Raw genomic sequence first — 15,801 nt, forward strand, 5'->3', positions numbered from 1 at the left:
GAGGAGCCTGGTAGGCTGCAGTCCATGGGGTTGCTAAGAGTCGGACATGACTGAGCAACTTCACTTTCACTTTTCACTTTCATGCATTGGAGAAGGAAATGGCAACCCACTCCAGTGTTCTTGCCTGCCCAGGGACCGGAGCCTGGTGGGCTGCCATCTATGGGGTTGCACAGAGTCGGACACAACTGAAGCGACTTAGCAGCAGCAGCAGCAACAGTACTGGAGTGGGCTGCCATTTCCTTTTCCAGGGGATCCCCGCGCCAGGAATCGATCCCAGGTCTCCTGCATTGCAGGCAGACACTTTACCCTCTGAGCCACTAGGGAATCCCCTAGACTTCAATAGTACACAAAAACTTATTCTGCAGTTACAAAGTCCTTCAAGTGTTGTGTAAAACTTGATCCAAAAAATACATCTTAAAATATGCAATAAAACAACAGATATACTCAAATGTGTTGTAATCCAACTTTTAACACACTTTAAGATCACCAACTTATCTTGTTACCCCAAGTTAAGTGTTTGGTGCTGGTCTTCAAAATTCTCTTCTCAGTACTATTTTAATAACAGAAACCTAAGATTACAAATGGGCTTGTTTAAAAAATAAGCTGCACATATAAAAATTAGCGATTCTGATTATGTAAAACAATTTTTTTTTGCAGGTAAACAATCAAAATAAAAAATTAAAAACTACAATTGTTACCCAGAGCCTCATAGTTGAAAATTATTTACCCAACAGTAACTTTCTCAATGACAATTTATAGTTTTTACATATTGGAGCTGTCCATAAGAACTTTGAGATTTGAATATCTTAAAGTGAAAGTCAAAGTGGCTTAGTCCTGTCTGACTCTTTGTGACCCCATGGACTGTATGTAGCCTGCCCAGGCACCTCTGTCCATGGAATTCTCTGGGATAGACTACTGGAGTGGGTAGCCATTCTCTTCCCCAGGGCATCTTCTCAAGCCAAGGATCGAACCCAGGTCCCCAGCATTTCAGGCGGATTATTTACCATCTCAGCCACCAGGGAATATCTTAAAAGTTCTGTTCAATTCTAAAATCCCAATTTGTGCTCTGACAGGAATAGAAAAAAATTAACCAACTGAAATAAAAAATGGAAAATACATGGAATCAACACACTGTCTCAGCATACTTGCTTCCTAACTTAAAATGCCCTACATAAAATACTGTTAATCCAATGGGAGAAAGCATTTGGGTTTAGGCTCATCTTGCATTGCTGAAATAAAACATGAAAGGTGAACATGTCAATGTTCTCTTATAGTAAGTGTTACTCAACATAATAATATATGTGTGAATAATATTACCAGTAGACAGATATGAATACCTAAAAAGAGATACAAAATTTCTAATTATACCACACCTTTTGACAACAACAGAGCTCCAGCATGCATATATATTCTTTTCATCACAGTTACAACACAGCATCTGACTAAAAGTAAAGATTCACTTTGCCTCAAATGCATTAGTAAGGCACTCTGCACCTCAAACAAGGGCAACATACAATAAAACTTCTAAAAATAGGAACATTGTTGTACAAAGATGGTATGTCAAGCTCCATAACCACACAAAGGTCTGAAATGTTCACTGTCAGCATCGGTGTGACATCTGAATATTCAGAGTTGTCCCACCACATGGGGTACAAGAGTCCAGCGCAAGAGAACCTAGAGGAGAACTCAGAAAAGCAGGGCCACTCTCCCTTTCCCTCAACTGTTTGACAAAGGACAACAGGAGGGACACACACTATTAAGGATGCACTAAAGAAGGTACCATAAACGTGAAGTATTTTTAAATATCAAAATACTTCATAAGTACAACTAAAGGTACCTAACTCACATTAAGTGCACAATAAATTCACATGTAATCAAGAACTTTGATTTAATCAAAGTGAATTTAAAATTGTCAGGTTATCTTTTTGCCTGGTGCATTAAAGCACCATTAGTTTAAAGCACCATGCTTTTCAGTAAAAAGTAAAAGATTTTTAATTCTGAGCTAAATCGTTAAGGAAAACAACAACCACATCCCTTCAAAAAGTGAGACTCCCCTGATGTCAGTGGTTAGGACTTCGAGCTTCTACCACAAGGGTCACAAGTTCAATACCTGGTTTGGGAACTAAGATCACACATGATGCACAGCGCAGTCAGAAAAAAGTATATCCGTGTATAAATTATAGTTGGGCCTCCCTTTTACTGAGTTCCTTCATATCAGCAGATCCAACTGCCTGCAGCACTATTAAAAAAAATCCAGGCATAAGTGGACCCACAATTCAAATCCATGTAGTTCAAGGGTCAACTGTATTTGAAAGAATCTTAAGCTTTCATTAGTATACATATGTTGACATTACAGGCAAGTCCTGATTATACATTTTGTATGTCCTCATCTCCAAATGTGTATTTAACCAATTAACCTTCCTCCACCAACATCACAAATAAGTACAAAGAAAAATTTTAGAATGGTAAATCTTTTGGGAAAGTATGTGGTGATAATATAAGCTTTACCCATCTATTGATAGCTGAAAGATCTAATCCCTGATCCACTATATCTGAATGATTTAATGCCTGAAAAGACCTTTAAACTCATTACAGAAGTTATATTCATTTTAAGTTACAGTATTTAAGGAACAGACACTAAATTGCACACATACACACTGAAAAAAAGAGAGTATATTATTTCTGATTCAAATAGACCCTATTAGTTTAAAAACAGTCAAATAATTATCTTATAGTTATCTAATTGACAACTGTGGTACTACTTTTTTTTCTTAAAGGTATTCAGTAAGATTTAACATTCCATATTTGTTTACCCACTGGTTTCCAGGAAAGGAATACAGGCTGAAAAGGTTGTAACTTCCAGTTTTTTTCAATTTCTATATTTGTGAAATAAGCATATTATATACTTTAAAACAGGACAACACAAAGGACTTCCCTAGAAATCCAGTGGCTAGAACTCCACACTGCTAATACAGGGGGCACAGGTTTGATCCCTTATCAGGGAACTAAGACCTTATAGGCCTCAGTGTGGCCCAAAGATTAAAAAATAAATAAATAAAATAAATGAAAATTTACAAATGAAACAGGACACCGAAGCTGCTGAACTCAGGCCTGTAACCAAAACTGGTTCCTGTTTAAATGAATACTACTGCCTGGGTTATCTGCTTATGCCTGTTTCCTCCTCTAAGAATTAGGAATAAAAACACTAAGTTTTTATAAAGATTAAATTATTTAATATGTTAAAAACTAGTCTGGACATGTGTTGATAATTATAGAATGTAAATGATAGGTACACAGAGGTTCAATATACTATTCTCCCTCATAAAGTTGATAGTTGCCATAGTAACTTAAAAAAAAAAAACTTATGCTGGCATACAATACAGGCTCAATACATGCTATTTTTATGACCCTGCAGGCCATTTGCCAAGATTTCCTTAAAGGAAATAATACATGAAAGTATCGGGGACCTGCCTAAAGTAGCATTTGCTTAATACAAGTTGCCATCCTCACATCATCCTTCACAATCAGTACTCAGTTTGTGTTCATCGTCTATTATTTTTTGGCCCATTTGAGACTTAATATTTAAGTATAAGCAACCATACTCATGACTCACCTTTGACAGAGATCTGCAAGTTAACTATCAGTGGGCTCCAGAGATATAATGTGTCCAGAACAGTAACTTCACTGATATTTTGTAACTCATTACAACGGATGGAAAATGACCTGTTATGTTTACCTTACTGTCTAGCATATTACAAGGCTACTTTAAAACCGACAAATTGCAAGCATTAAACAATTACTCTCAGGTAACACGTCAGGAACAACTCAAGGGAACACTAAGCATCACGAAAGATTTGGGGCTAAGAGTAACCAGAGCAGGGAACTAAGTGATAAAGTAAGACAACAGGAGGAGGGGGCCTCACACCTTTCCTAAACAAACACGTCAAAGACATCCACCAACTCATGAACCCTAAGAGTCAAAATTCATGTTTTACATCACACACTCAGATCTAAATCTGCCTTTCTGCTTCTCCAACCCTTTCAACCAATTCTCCATTGAAAAGGAAGAGAAAGTGTTAAAAGATGGTTGCAGACCAGGCGTCAAACCAAACGACTTCAATTCCCACCCTGGAGCTCTAGAGGGCGCCAGCAATATGCCCTCCTTCCTCCACCCCTCCTCCCGGGTAACGTGAGCAGCGGCAGGAGCCCGTCGTCTGGTTGCTGAGGTTGGTATTGCAGCAGGAGCGCTCTCTGCAGCGGTGCAAACAGCAGCGCCCACTCCCAGCTGCCTCACCAGCCATTATCCAGGCTGCGCCCCGGGGGCAGTGCCACCCAGGGGGAAGCTCCTCCCCCTCAAAACAACGGGGACGCACCGGTCCCCAGGCCGAGGCCCTACATTAACCTGCCAACGTCTTCCAGGAGCATCAAATAAGGGGCGAAAGACTCACAATCGGGGTGTTGTCCTCCTCACGCTCAGCCAAAGATGCACCAGGTAGGGATGAATTCAACTCCTGGTCCTGGGATAAGAGAAAAAATGAAAAAATGGATCAACAACATCTAACCAGGTGGAAGAACCAAGTCTTTTCCACCAGAAGGAGGCAGAGAACGGAATAAGAGGTCAAGGAGGTTCGGACCTTCGATTATTGCTCCCTAGCCAGGCATCAACAATCCCCTCCAACGTAAAGTAGAGCAAAACGGCATAAAATTTTTATTTGGGACCAAAACCCACGTGAAAGGCAAACCCTGGGGGGAGGAGGCGGAGGGCAGCAGGCCTGCTCGGGGAGGGGGAGGGGTAAGGGAAGGGCGAGCGCAGCCTCGACGCCAGCGGAGACTCCGATCCCCGGGATCGGCCCGCCCAGCGCCGTCTCTGCCGCGCCCGCACCCACGCCGGGCTGGGGGGAGCCCGCGTCGCCGCGGGGCGGAAACCCCCCGCCTGTGCCCCCGGCTCTTGCCCCGGGCCCGAGACTTGCCCCCCCGCAGTCAGCGACCGGCAGCGCTGCCTCCCCGTCCGCCATTAGAGACCCAGCCAAACAATACGTGCGGAGCCGAGCCGCGCGCGCGCCGGGGCCGGGGCGGCCGAGGAGGGGACCGGCGCGGGGGGCCCGCGCCCTCGCCCTCAAACTCGGGGACCTCGCGCCGTCGCTGGGAGAACGCTAACGGGACCCCGAGCCCCCACGGAGGCGCCCCTCCCCCACCCACCCCACCCCACCCCCACACGGCGCGACCCCCACAGCCGGCCCCCGCCCCGGGCGGCCCCGGGCGACCCCCGCCGCCGGCGGCTGCCTCACTCCGCCCTCGCGGCCGCGCCCGCACTCCCGCAGCCCGCGGGCCGCCCGCCAACGCGCCTGGGACATCAGCGGAGCCGCCGGCAGCCTGAGGCCCCGAAGCGGCAGCGGCGACGGCGGCCGCGCCGCGGGGCGCTCGTCCCGGGTCGGTGGGAGGCTTCGGAGGCCGCCCTCACCCATCTCCGCCTCCCGGCGCCTCCGCCTCCGGAGGCTGCGCCGCTCCCGGCCACCCCCACTGTCGGCGGCCCTGAGCTGGAAACACGGCGGGGACAAGCCTCACCCGGTTCTGGCTGCGGCTCCGCGGAACGAACCTCCCCGCCCCCGGCCCACCCCCCTTCGGCAACACGCGCAACTCCGCTCGGTCCAGTCCCGGCTTTAGCGCTGGTGAGGAGGCGGAGGCGGCGGCCGCGGCGGCGCGGCCCGACCCGGCAGGCCCCGCCCCCTGCGCCCTCACTGGCGGCCGGGGAGGGCGGCCTGGGCGCCTCGGGGATGCCCATTGGCTGCGTCCGCCTTCCTTCAGGACCCCCCCTTGAGGGGGTGGTCCGATGCCCTGTCCGTCAGCCGCAGACCACACCCCCGCGCCTCCATTCCATACCCCCCCCCTTCCCCGCCCCCACCGTGGCCCGGCCCGTCAGGGTCGGGCCGCCGACTCCGGTTCCCGCAGCACCGGCCGCAGCTCGGCCCCTGGGGCTGGGCGCTGTCGGGCCCCGGCGGCCCGAAGACCTGATCCGGGCCACCTGCCCTCGCAACGGCTACGAGCGCCGCCTCCTCAGGAGCGCCGCGGCCTCGATGTCCCCCAAGCCCTCCCTGTCCAGTGTCTGGGAGCCCCGTGAGGGCTGGAAGGGCAGGGGCTTCGGCGAAGGGGGCGGGAGCAGGGGTCTGGAAGGCCGGCGGCGGGGCCCCGCGCGCTCCTAGGGCTGGAGGCGCTTCCCCTCTCCTCAGCCCCGTGGGGAGGCGTCCCCCGCTCCCGTCATGGCTGAGGGAGGAGACGACGTCCTCCATCTTGTCGGGGCCGCGGGGGGAACTGGGGGCAACTCCGACTGGTCCCAAGAAGCCGGGGCTGGGCCCCGCGGTGGAGACGGCGCCCGCTGCCGGCTGCGAACCTGGGCCTGGCCGACGTGACGGGGTCCGGCCCGGACGCCGCTCCCGCCTCCGCCGGTCAAGATGGAGGCGACTGCGGGTCCTCGATCCCGGCGCCCGCCTGTCGGAAGGGCTGGGCCGGGCCCGCCGGACCCCGACCTCTGCGCTCGTCTGCCTCGCGGCGTACAAGGCCGCGGGGCAGGAGGGTGCGCAGGTGCGAGGTCTGCCGGGCGAGACCGAGCGAGCTCCTACCGAGGAGCCACCTGGGCCGCGGGGCTCGGCTTTTGTTCGCCGTCTACACCTACGTCCCGGGCGCGCGTCACGGGCTCTGCGGGTCCGGAGGTTCCACGTAGGAGGCGGGCGGGGAGGCCGCCCTGGCGGCCGTCGGTGGGACTGCAGCCGGCGCCGTTGGGGCGTAAATGGATGGATACAGTGGACCTAATTTCACACACCGCCTGCTAGTGTAAACAGACGCGTGATGTTCAACTTTAAAGTTCAACACGATGGTGGACAACATGAACTTTCTAATGAAATTATAATCATCCATGAAGGTCTCAGAAAAGACTGAACTTTAAGAGACGCTACTTACGGAGCACAGTCTAGTAGAAAGTGTTTCATTGTGTATAAATCAAGTAATGAATATACTGGTCTTTATTTAAATTGAAAGATATGCATTTAAATATGCATTTTAACCCACTTCCTCAAAATGGTACGATTTCTTTTTCTGCATTTTATTTCTTAATTATAAAGTTTTTCAGTTTTCAGTAAAAACAAAATATCCTTGTAAGACTGTGTGTTACCCAGTACCGTTTTACATTGACATTCTTCACGTCACCATTTTCACGACAGAAACGTCCGCTATTACAAAATGCGCGATAACATTGTAATCAGTCCATGAAAACTTACATCATCCCCTTTCTGTTACCACAAACCATTGCAATAACTTCTCTTCACTGAGTTTATAATTAGATGGCTTAAGTAGCTGCTGCTGCTGCTAAATCGCTTCAGTCGTGTCCGACTCCGTGAGACCCCATAGACGGCAGCCCCCGCCGGGCTCCCCTGTCCCTGGGATTCTTAAGTAGAGATACTTCCAAATAAGCTCTGTCACAGACTTTAGTGACAGATTGGATTACTGCATGCCGTTTAATTTAAGGAAGCTCTATATTGACACTAATTATCTAACTGTATTGCTGTTTTATAATTAAGAGTAATAATTGCTTATTAGTATATATGTCACATTTTGTCTTCATTCAAATCCATTTGTCTGTGAAAATGTTCACTAGATTACCTACATGATATCAGGGAGAATTTTAGTTGAGACTTGAAAATGGGGGAAAGCATTTTGTGTCATAATTTACATAAAAGCTACATTTAATTTTATAGAAAAGCACTTATAAAAACAAATATTTGAATGTTCACAACAGAATTATTTGTAATTTCCAAAAAGTAGAAACAACTGAAATGTCCATTAACTAATGAATGCATAAACAAACGTGGTAGATCCATACAATGGAATATTACTCAGCAATAACAAGGAATGTAGCTCTGACATGCTACAATATGGATGAACTTTGAAGACACTATGCTAAGAAAAATAAGCCAGCCTATACATTGTATGATTCTATTTATGTGACTTGTCCAGGCAAGGCAATCTATAAAGATAGAAAGTAGGTTAGTTCCCTAGGCCTGGGGAGGTAGGGAATGATAGCTAAAGTGTAGGGAGCTTCTTTTTGGAGCAAATTGATTGTAGTAATAATTGGACAACAGCTCTGAATATGCAAAAAAAATTGAATTTTTCATTTTAAATGGATGAATTGAAAAAATGGATAAATTATATGGTATGGAATTCTACAGTCCATGGGGTTGCAAAGAGTCAGACATGACTGAAGCAACTTAGCACACACACACGCATGAAATTATAACTTGAGAACGATTTTACAAAAATGTGTGTGTGTGCGGTGTTATTCTGTGCTAATCACAAAAGCAGACTAAGCTTTGCAAGAACGCAACATGAAGATCTGAGCAGAGGACTTGTATTTTAAATACTTGTTTGGCCACTCAAACCCTTGAGAAAGTTTCCTTCTCTTCTGATCTGGACGAGAATGCAGATCCATGCAGTCACATGGATGTGACTCCACCATTCCTCAGCTCTGTGACCCTAGACCTTCCAGAGCCTCAGTATCTCAGTCAATAAAATGAAGGAATTGTACATAATGTGCCCTTGAATAAAAGTCCACTTGTCTCTTCAGTCTTTTCATCCCTCAGGATCCCAATGTCTCCTCCATCTCTTCTCACTTTCCCAACTTATTATGAACATTGCTTTCCTCTCAGTTCCTGTGGCTTTTTAAAAATTATTAAATAACCCAGTATATTTACTACATATATATATGTATACACTTTCCCCCATGCTAGAATGCAAGGACCCACCATGTTTCTCATTTTATTTCCCAGGCATCATTGCCCACCCAACTGCCTTCTAAACTTTAGAGGTCCTGACTACAGTAGAAGCAAATTTTTGAAAAGAAAATTGTATCCTGATTATGGAGGTCATTTCCAGTAATCAAATTATATGATTTTCATAAAATCATTAGCTGAAAATAATTATTTAAAGCTTAATTTTTGCCCATTTAAGAGTTCCTTATATTATCAACTATTGTTTTTTGAGTTTCTGTACTAGGTTACAATTCTCTAAGAGACTGAGATCTAAAATTAAGCAAATCCAACAACTTTTAGTTTAGCATACTTTTTAAAAAAATATTTTTCATACTTCCATAGGTAACAAACACACAGTGACAAAAACAAAAAGCAAACAATAACAACAACAAAAATTGGAAAACCAGTGCAAAAAGAGCAAAAGAAAAAAAATTACCTGTAATTCTTCACCCAAGGTTGGCTCCTGGTAACAGGTCATATGCTTTTCCCCAGCAGTTTTAGGTTCACAGCAAAACTGAGTAGTAAATACACAATTGCCATGGGCCCACTGCCCTACACATGCACAGCCCACTCCACTATCAGCGACCTCTCTAAAGTGGTCCATTTGCTACAGGGAATGAACCTGCATTGACATAACACTCTCACCTCAAGTCCACAGGTTACACTAGGGTTCACTTCTGTTACAAAGGTTATGCTAGTATATACATTCTATGGGTTTTAACAAATGCATGTTGGCATAGTTTCACTCCCCTAAAAATCCTGTGTTCCACCTATTTAACTCTCCATCTCTGTAACTCGTGCCAATCACTGACCTTTACACTGTCCATAGTCATATTTCCCAGGATGTCATATAGTTGGAATCATATAGTAAACAGCCTTTTTAGATTGACTTCCTCCATCAGGCAGTAAGCATTTAACAGTCCTCCATGTCTTTTTGTGGATTCATAGCTCATTTCTTCTCAGTGCTGAGTAATATTCCATTGTCTGGACATACCACATTTATTTATTCTTTCACCCACAGAAAGAAGCCTTGGTTGCTTCCAAATTTTTGGCAATTATGAATAAAACTCCTATAAATATCCATGTTCAGGCTGTTTTATAAATATGTTTGTAACTAATTTGGATAAATACCACAGAGCATGACTGTTGTATCTTATGTTAAGAGTATGTGTAGTTTTGTAAGAAACTGTCTTCACAGTGAACTTCTGCATCTCCTCTGGTAATGAGGAGAGTTCCTGATGTCCATGTCTTCATCAGCATTTGGTGCCTTCAGTGTTCTGGTTTCTCACCACTTAATAGGTGTGTAACAGCAAGGTGGTTTCTACTTGCTGTTAACATTTTGATGTATCAGTATTTTTCCACAGAATGTTTTCAAAAACTTATATCATCCTTAAGAAGTATATCTTGCTCATTTTTTATTATGTGATATAGAAGTGAAAAAGAGATTCAGTAAAAAAAAATCTGGTGATACCTAGAAGAATAAAATTGTCCTTGAGAACAGAGTCATCATCTTTATTGTTGTCAGATAAATAAAAAGATTTTAAGATGAGATGCATACAGTGGAGACAAATATGTAGCTACGGAAGACTTATACTTTGACTTCCCTCTGCCTCTAAGACAGAAATTAAGTCCAAGAACCCACCTATGGAAAAGCAGGACCAAGATTGGCTGCATACTCATGACAGGTAGGAAGATTAAAAAAAAAAAAAGCTTATTTTTTATGTGATGTGACATAAAACAATTAGTGGGAAATGCATTTGAGACACCATAGCTGTATTGATAAGAAACTAATTTTGAATTCAATCATTTTTAAATGTAATAAAGAAATAAGAAATATAACCAGTGTTACAGTCATCAAGTTTGATAAGACAGAAAAGTTTTATCAACCAATGCTTAGTGAGGAGCTGTATTCAATATCCTGTGAGAAAACATAATGGAAAAGAAGAGGAAAAAGAATATGTATAAATATAACTGAGTTACTTTGCTGTACAGCAGAAATGAACACAAAATTGTAAGTCAACTCTACTTCAATAAAATTGAGTAAGAAAAACCTAATGCTTAGTGGTAGTAACAAAAATTAGTCATTGTTGTTAGCATAATACGGAATTTTTAAGACCTGTATATTCATTCATTCCACAGATATTAACTGAGTGTCTAAGTTATGCCAGATAATATGATAAGTGTGAGGGCTAGAACACAGAATAAGACGGATACAATCCTTGGCCTCAGGGAGAGTATAGTCTACCCTAGATTAGATAGACATGACAAACAAAGAATCTACGAAATTAATAAAGTAATTACAGTGGAGAGCTAGTAAGGGAACAGAGCTGGTTATTAGGGAGTACCATTGGAGACCTATCGAGGTCTGTACTAATGACTTCCACTAGTACAGGACCTGTACTAATGACCATGGTACACCTTTCTGAGCAAGTGGTCTTTCCATTGAGATCTGCCCTGAAAGTGAAGTGAAAGTTGCTCAGTTGTGTCCTACTCTTTGCAACCCCATGAACTATACAGTCCATGGAATTCTCCAGGCCAGAATACTGGAGTAGGTAGCCTTTCCCTTCTCCAGGTTATCTTCCCAACACAAGGATCAAACCCAGGTCACTCACATTGCAGGCAGATTCTTTACCAGCTGACCCACCAGGGAAGCCCAAAGAGACCTGCTCTAGAAGCAGCTATTAGAATAACAAGGGGGAGGCAGACAGAGGAGGAGCAATATCATAGGACCTTTCTTATGTTGTTGTTCAGTCACAGTCGTAACCAACGCTTTGCAACCCCATGGGCTGCAGCACACCAGGTCTCCCTGTCCCTCACTGTCTCCCGGAGTTTGCCCAAGTTCATGTCCACTGAATCAGTGATGTTATTCAAGCATCTCATCCTCTGCCACTCTCTTCTCCTTTTGCCTTAAATCTTTCCCAGCATCAGGGTCTTTTCCAATGAGTCAGCTCTTCGAGTTAAGTGCCAAAGTATTTGAACTTCAACTTCAGTCCTTCCAATGAGTATTCAGGGTTGATTTCCCTTAGGATTGACTGGTTTGATCTCCTTGCTGTCCAAGGGACTCTCGAGAGTCTTCTCCAGCACAATTATATGTGGACTCTAAAAAGAAATTATATAAATGAACTTACTTACAAAACAAAAAGAGACTCACAGACTTAGGGGATGAACTTATAGTTGTGGAGCAGGGGCAGGGGGATGGGGGGAAAGAGATAGGGAGTTTGGGATGGACATGTACACTGCTATATTTAAAATGGATAACCAACAAGGACCTACTGTACAGCACATGGAACTCTACTCAATGTTATGTGGCAGCCTGGACGAAAGGGAATTTGGGAGAGAATGGATATATGGATATGTGTGGCTGAGTCCCCTTGCTGCCCATCTGAAACTACCACAGTTAATCAGCTTACCCCAATACAAAATAAAAAGTTTTAAGTTTGCAAGGTGGGAAAAAAAAAAAAAGAATAACAAGGGAAATATTATTCTATTCTAGACAGCAGGAAAAATAAGAATTAAGCTCATCCTCCTAAGATCTGGAGATGACTCGGGTAGACAGTAGAGGGTCAAGTGAAAGGGTGACACCACAGGTGCCAGGAGAGCCGGCAAGAGTATAGTTCAAGGAGGGTTTAGTAGGCCTGCTGAGGAGTCCGGATTTTATTTTACTGCATGAAAGTGAAAGTGAAGTCGCTCAGTCGGGTCTGACTCTTTGCCACGCTATGGACTGTAACCTACCAGGTTCCTCCATGCATGGGATTTTCCGGGCAAGAGTACTGGAGTGGGTTGCCATTTCCTTCTCCAGAGGATCTTCCTGACCCAGGGATCGAACCCAGGTCTCCTGCATTGTAGGCAGATGCTTTACAGTGTGAGTCACCAAGGAAGTCATGGAGAAGCTACAAAGATGGTTTTTAAGTGAAAAGGTGATAAGAAACTGACATTGTACATGTTAAGCAGATAACCCTGAGCATTTTGGGAGGCTAGCTCGAGGATGGCCAGAGTGGTCTGGGCCAGGCCAGCCTCTGCTGTGAAGTCAGTAGAGGGGACTGATGGTGTGAGGTACCAAGACTTGGAAGGGACTGCCCTGTGATCTAGTGGTTAGGACTCTGTGCTATCACCAATGACAGTGTGGGTTCGATCCCTGGTGGGGGAAGTAAGATCCCTAACTTCAGGGGGCAGGGGAGGCAAAAATCTTTGACTGAGAAGCTAGTTTGAAATTTATATGCAAAGACTTTCTGATATCAAAGTGTTAGCAAATCTGATCAATTTTGTTCAAGAACAGATGAGAAGATTCACAAAAAAATAGAAGCTAGGGACTTCCCTGGAGGTCCTGTGGCTTAGACTTCATGCTCCCAGTGCAGGGGACCGGGGTTCAATCCCTGGTCAGAGAACTAAATTCCACATGCCACAACTGAAGATCCTGCATGCTGCAACTAAGACCTGGTAAAGGCAAATAAGTACATTTTTTTAAAAAAAAACAGAAGCTCTCTATCAACAAGGACAGCTGATTGGAGGCATCCTAAATAGAACAAGAAATTAATCCTAATTTGAATTGATTGAATTTTTGAGAGAGTCCAAAATTTGTAAGTAAAATATTATTGAGCATTTTACTTACAAATGCTTTTTACTTTCTTTTTTCACAAACTTGGAAAAACAGCAGTTAGGTGGAAAAACAGCAGTTGCTGCTGCTGCTGCTAAGTCGCTTCAGTCATGTCTGACTCTGTGTGACCCCATAGATGTCAGCCCACCAGGCTCCCCCGTCCCTGGGATTCTCCAGGCAAGAACACCGGAGTGGGTTACCATTCCCTTCTCCAATGCATGAAAGTGAAAGTGAAGTCGCTCAGTCCTGTCCGAGTCTTCCAGACCCCATGGACTGCAGCCTACCAGGTTCCTCCATCCATGGGATTTTCCACGCAAGAGTACTGGAGTGGGGTGCCATTGCCTTCTCCGAAAAACAGCAGTTAAGAATACATAAATGCAAAAAAAAAAAGAATACATAAATGCTTCTGAATACAAATAAATGACTGTTATTCTAATTTAATTATTTTCATATAACACCACAACAGTTCTTTTTAATATTAGAAATAACCCAGTGTGAAAAAAAAGTGAAGCGGATTTTCTTTCCTTCTGTTCTTGTTTCCCTTATTTTCCAGTTAACCAAGCTGCCTCAGAGTCTATACGTAACGGCCCAGCTGCCCAGGAGCGTAGACAGTATCACCCAGTTGCCCAGGTGTCTATAGATAACCGTCCAGTTGCCCGGGGTTGGGAAGATCCCCTGGAGAAGGACGTGGCCACCCACTGCAGTGTTCTTGCCTGGAGAATCCCATGTACAGAGGAGCCTGGCGGGTACAGTCCGTGGGGTCGCCAAGAATCGGACACGACTGAGCGACAGAGCACAGCACAGGCTGCCCAGGTGTCTATCGATAACCATCCAGTTGCCCGGGTGTCCCAGAAATAAGACCTGGGGGGAGGTACCTGGCCGCGTGGACAACGGGGCAGGGCTCAGGGTAGCCTCCGAGGACAAGGCGCAGCCCGCACTGCAGGACCCCCCCAGCGGAGGCGGGTGGAGGGAGACCTAACGCTGGAAGAGGGAGGGAGGCGCCCAGGCAAAGCTGGAAGCCGCGACGAGGCGGCCGAGTGCGGGGGGAGTGTAGTCTCCCGGTCTCCTGGACGTCCCCGCGGAGGCCGAGGCCGCGCTGGGGGGAGCTCCGCGGGGGGGACAGCTGGGGGGCCGAACGGAGGGGGAGACAGCCGGGCGGGGAGCTAGTGGGGGGGCGGGGTACAGCTGAGGGGAGCGGACGGGGAGGACAGCTGTGGGGGCGAGAGAGGGGAAAGCTGGGGGAGACAGCTGAGAAGGCGAGCCAGGTGGGACAGCCGGAGGGGGTGGTTAACACGGGAAGCAGCCCGGGGGGAGAGCGGGGGGGGGAGCTTCACAGCTGGGGGGACGAGGTGGGGAAAGCGGGGGGTGAGGGACGAAGGGGGACATGAGAGGGCCGAGCAGGAAAGAAGGGGACAGCGGGCGGGGTGCGACCGAGGGTGTTACAACTGGGGGAGCTGAGGAGGGGACACCTGGGGAGGTCCGACCATGGGGCGGTGGCGGCGGAGCTTCGTGGGTCCCGGGCGGAGGTGACCTCGCGGCCTCGGGGGTTGAAACGCGCCTGGAGGCGTGGTGAGCGGCTGGATCCCAGGTGAGGGGTGGCGGCTCCGCTCCCAAAACTCCGGCTTCAGGTTGCACCTTGGATCTCTCTCGCACGCCTTCTCCCCCGGGCTAGGTCACGGACCCCCAGTCCTGCCCCCGAGCTGCACCCCATAGACGGCTTCCTCCGGGTCCGCCCTCCCCAGCGGGCGGGTGGACAGCAGAGGGCCTTTCTGTTCCCTCCATGACGATCCTTCCTGGTAGTCGGGGCTCGGCCCTTCTCGGGCCGGTGCGGGTGTGGGAGAGTCCGCTGGAGACCACCTCCAGGATGGGAAGGTACCAAATGGCAGACCGAACCATCTATCACCACCCTTTTCACCGGGATCCTGCGAGGACTGGGCCCTCCTGGTTCTTTGCAGACCTCCCCGACCATCCATCGTGGACCAGAGGACCCTCTGTCCTCTCTTGAGCCGCTGGCCCTTCTCCCTCGCTTGCTCCCCCGGGTGGCCACACTAGCTCCTCTCTGCCCTGTGCTCTGCTCAGGGTGCTGTTAGTTGAATGCTGGCTGGGGTGAGTGGACGTGAGGGGCAGAAGCAGGTCAGCTTTCTTCCTCTGCATCACTCTGGTCTTAGGGGCCAGAACAGCACCCCACCTGTGAGAGCCGGGGCTCTCACCTGATAGCTGTGCAGTCCTGCCCTGCATGATCTTCGGAGCCATCTCCCCTGAAGCCAAGCACCTTCTCTCACCATAACAGCATGAAACTATTACCAGAAATCAATCACATTTAAAAAAAAATCGAGAAAAATGTTTACACGGAAATTAAACAACTTGCTCCTAAAAAAAAATTGGTCAAGGAAGAAATCAAAACAAGAA

General features: G+C 46.9%; 1 protein-coding gene across 11 annotated transcripts in view; it reads right to left on the reverse strand.

The window, feature by feature from the left end:
- Positions 1 to 6,695, reverse strand: part of ZMYM2 (zinc finger MYM-type containing 2) — a 65,496-nt gene extending 58,801 nt beyond the window's left edge. For 6 of the 11 annotated variants that reach the window (XM_042254914.2, XM_042254913.2, XM_060394114.1 and 3 more), the window contains exons 1-2: positions 5,566 to 5,671; positions 4,449 to 4,517 (exon numbers count right to left, since the gene is read on the reverse strand). The gene's annotated coding sequence lies outside the window, so the exon portion shown is untranslated. Of the gene's footprint in view, positions 1 to 4,448; positions 4,518 to 5,345; positions 5,405 to 5,461; positions 5,672 to 6,617 lie in introns of those variants that run through there. The other 5 variants (XM_060394119.1, XM_060394113.1, XM_060394118.1 and 2 more) reach the window with 3 other exon arrangements.
- Positions 6,696 to 15,801: the final 9,106 nt, after the last annotated feature.

The sequence above is a fragment of the Ovis aries genome, chromosome 10 (genome assembly GCF_016772045.2).
Source record: "Ovis aries strain OAR_USU_Benz2616 breed Rambouillet chromosome 10, ARS-UI_Ramb_v3.0, whole genome shotgun sequence".
Classification (NCBI taxonomy): Eukaryota; Metazoa; Chordata; class Mammalia; order Artiodactyla; family Bovidae; genus Ovis; species Ovis aries.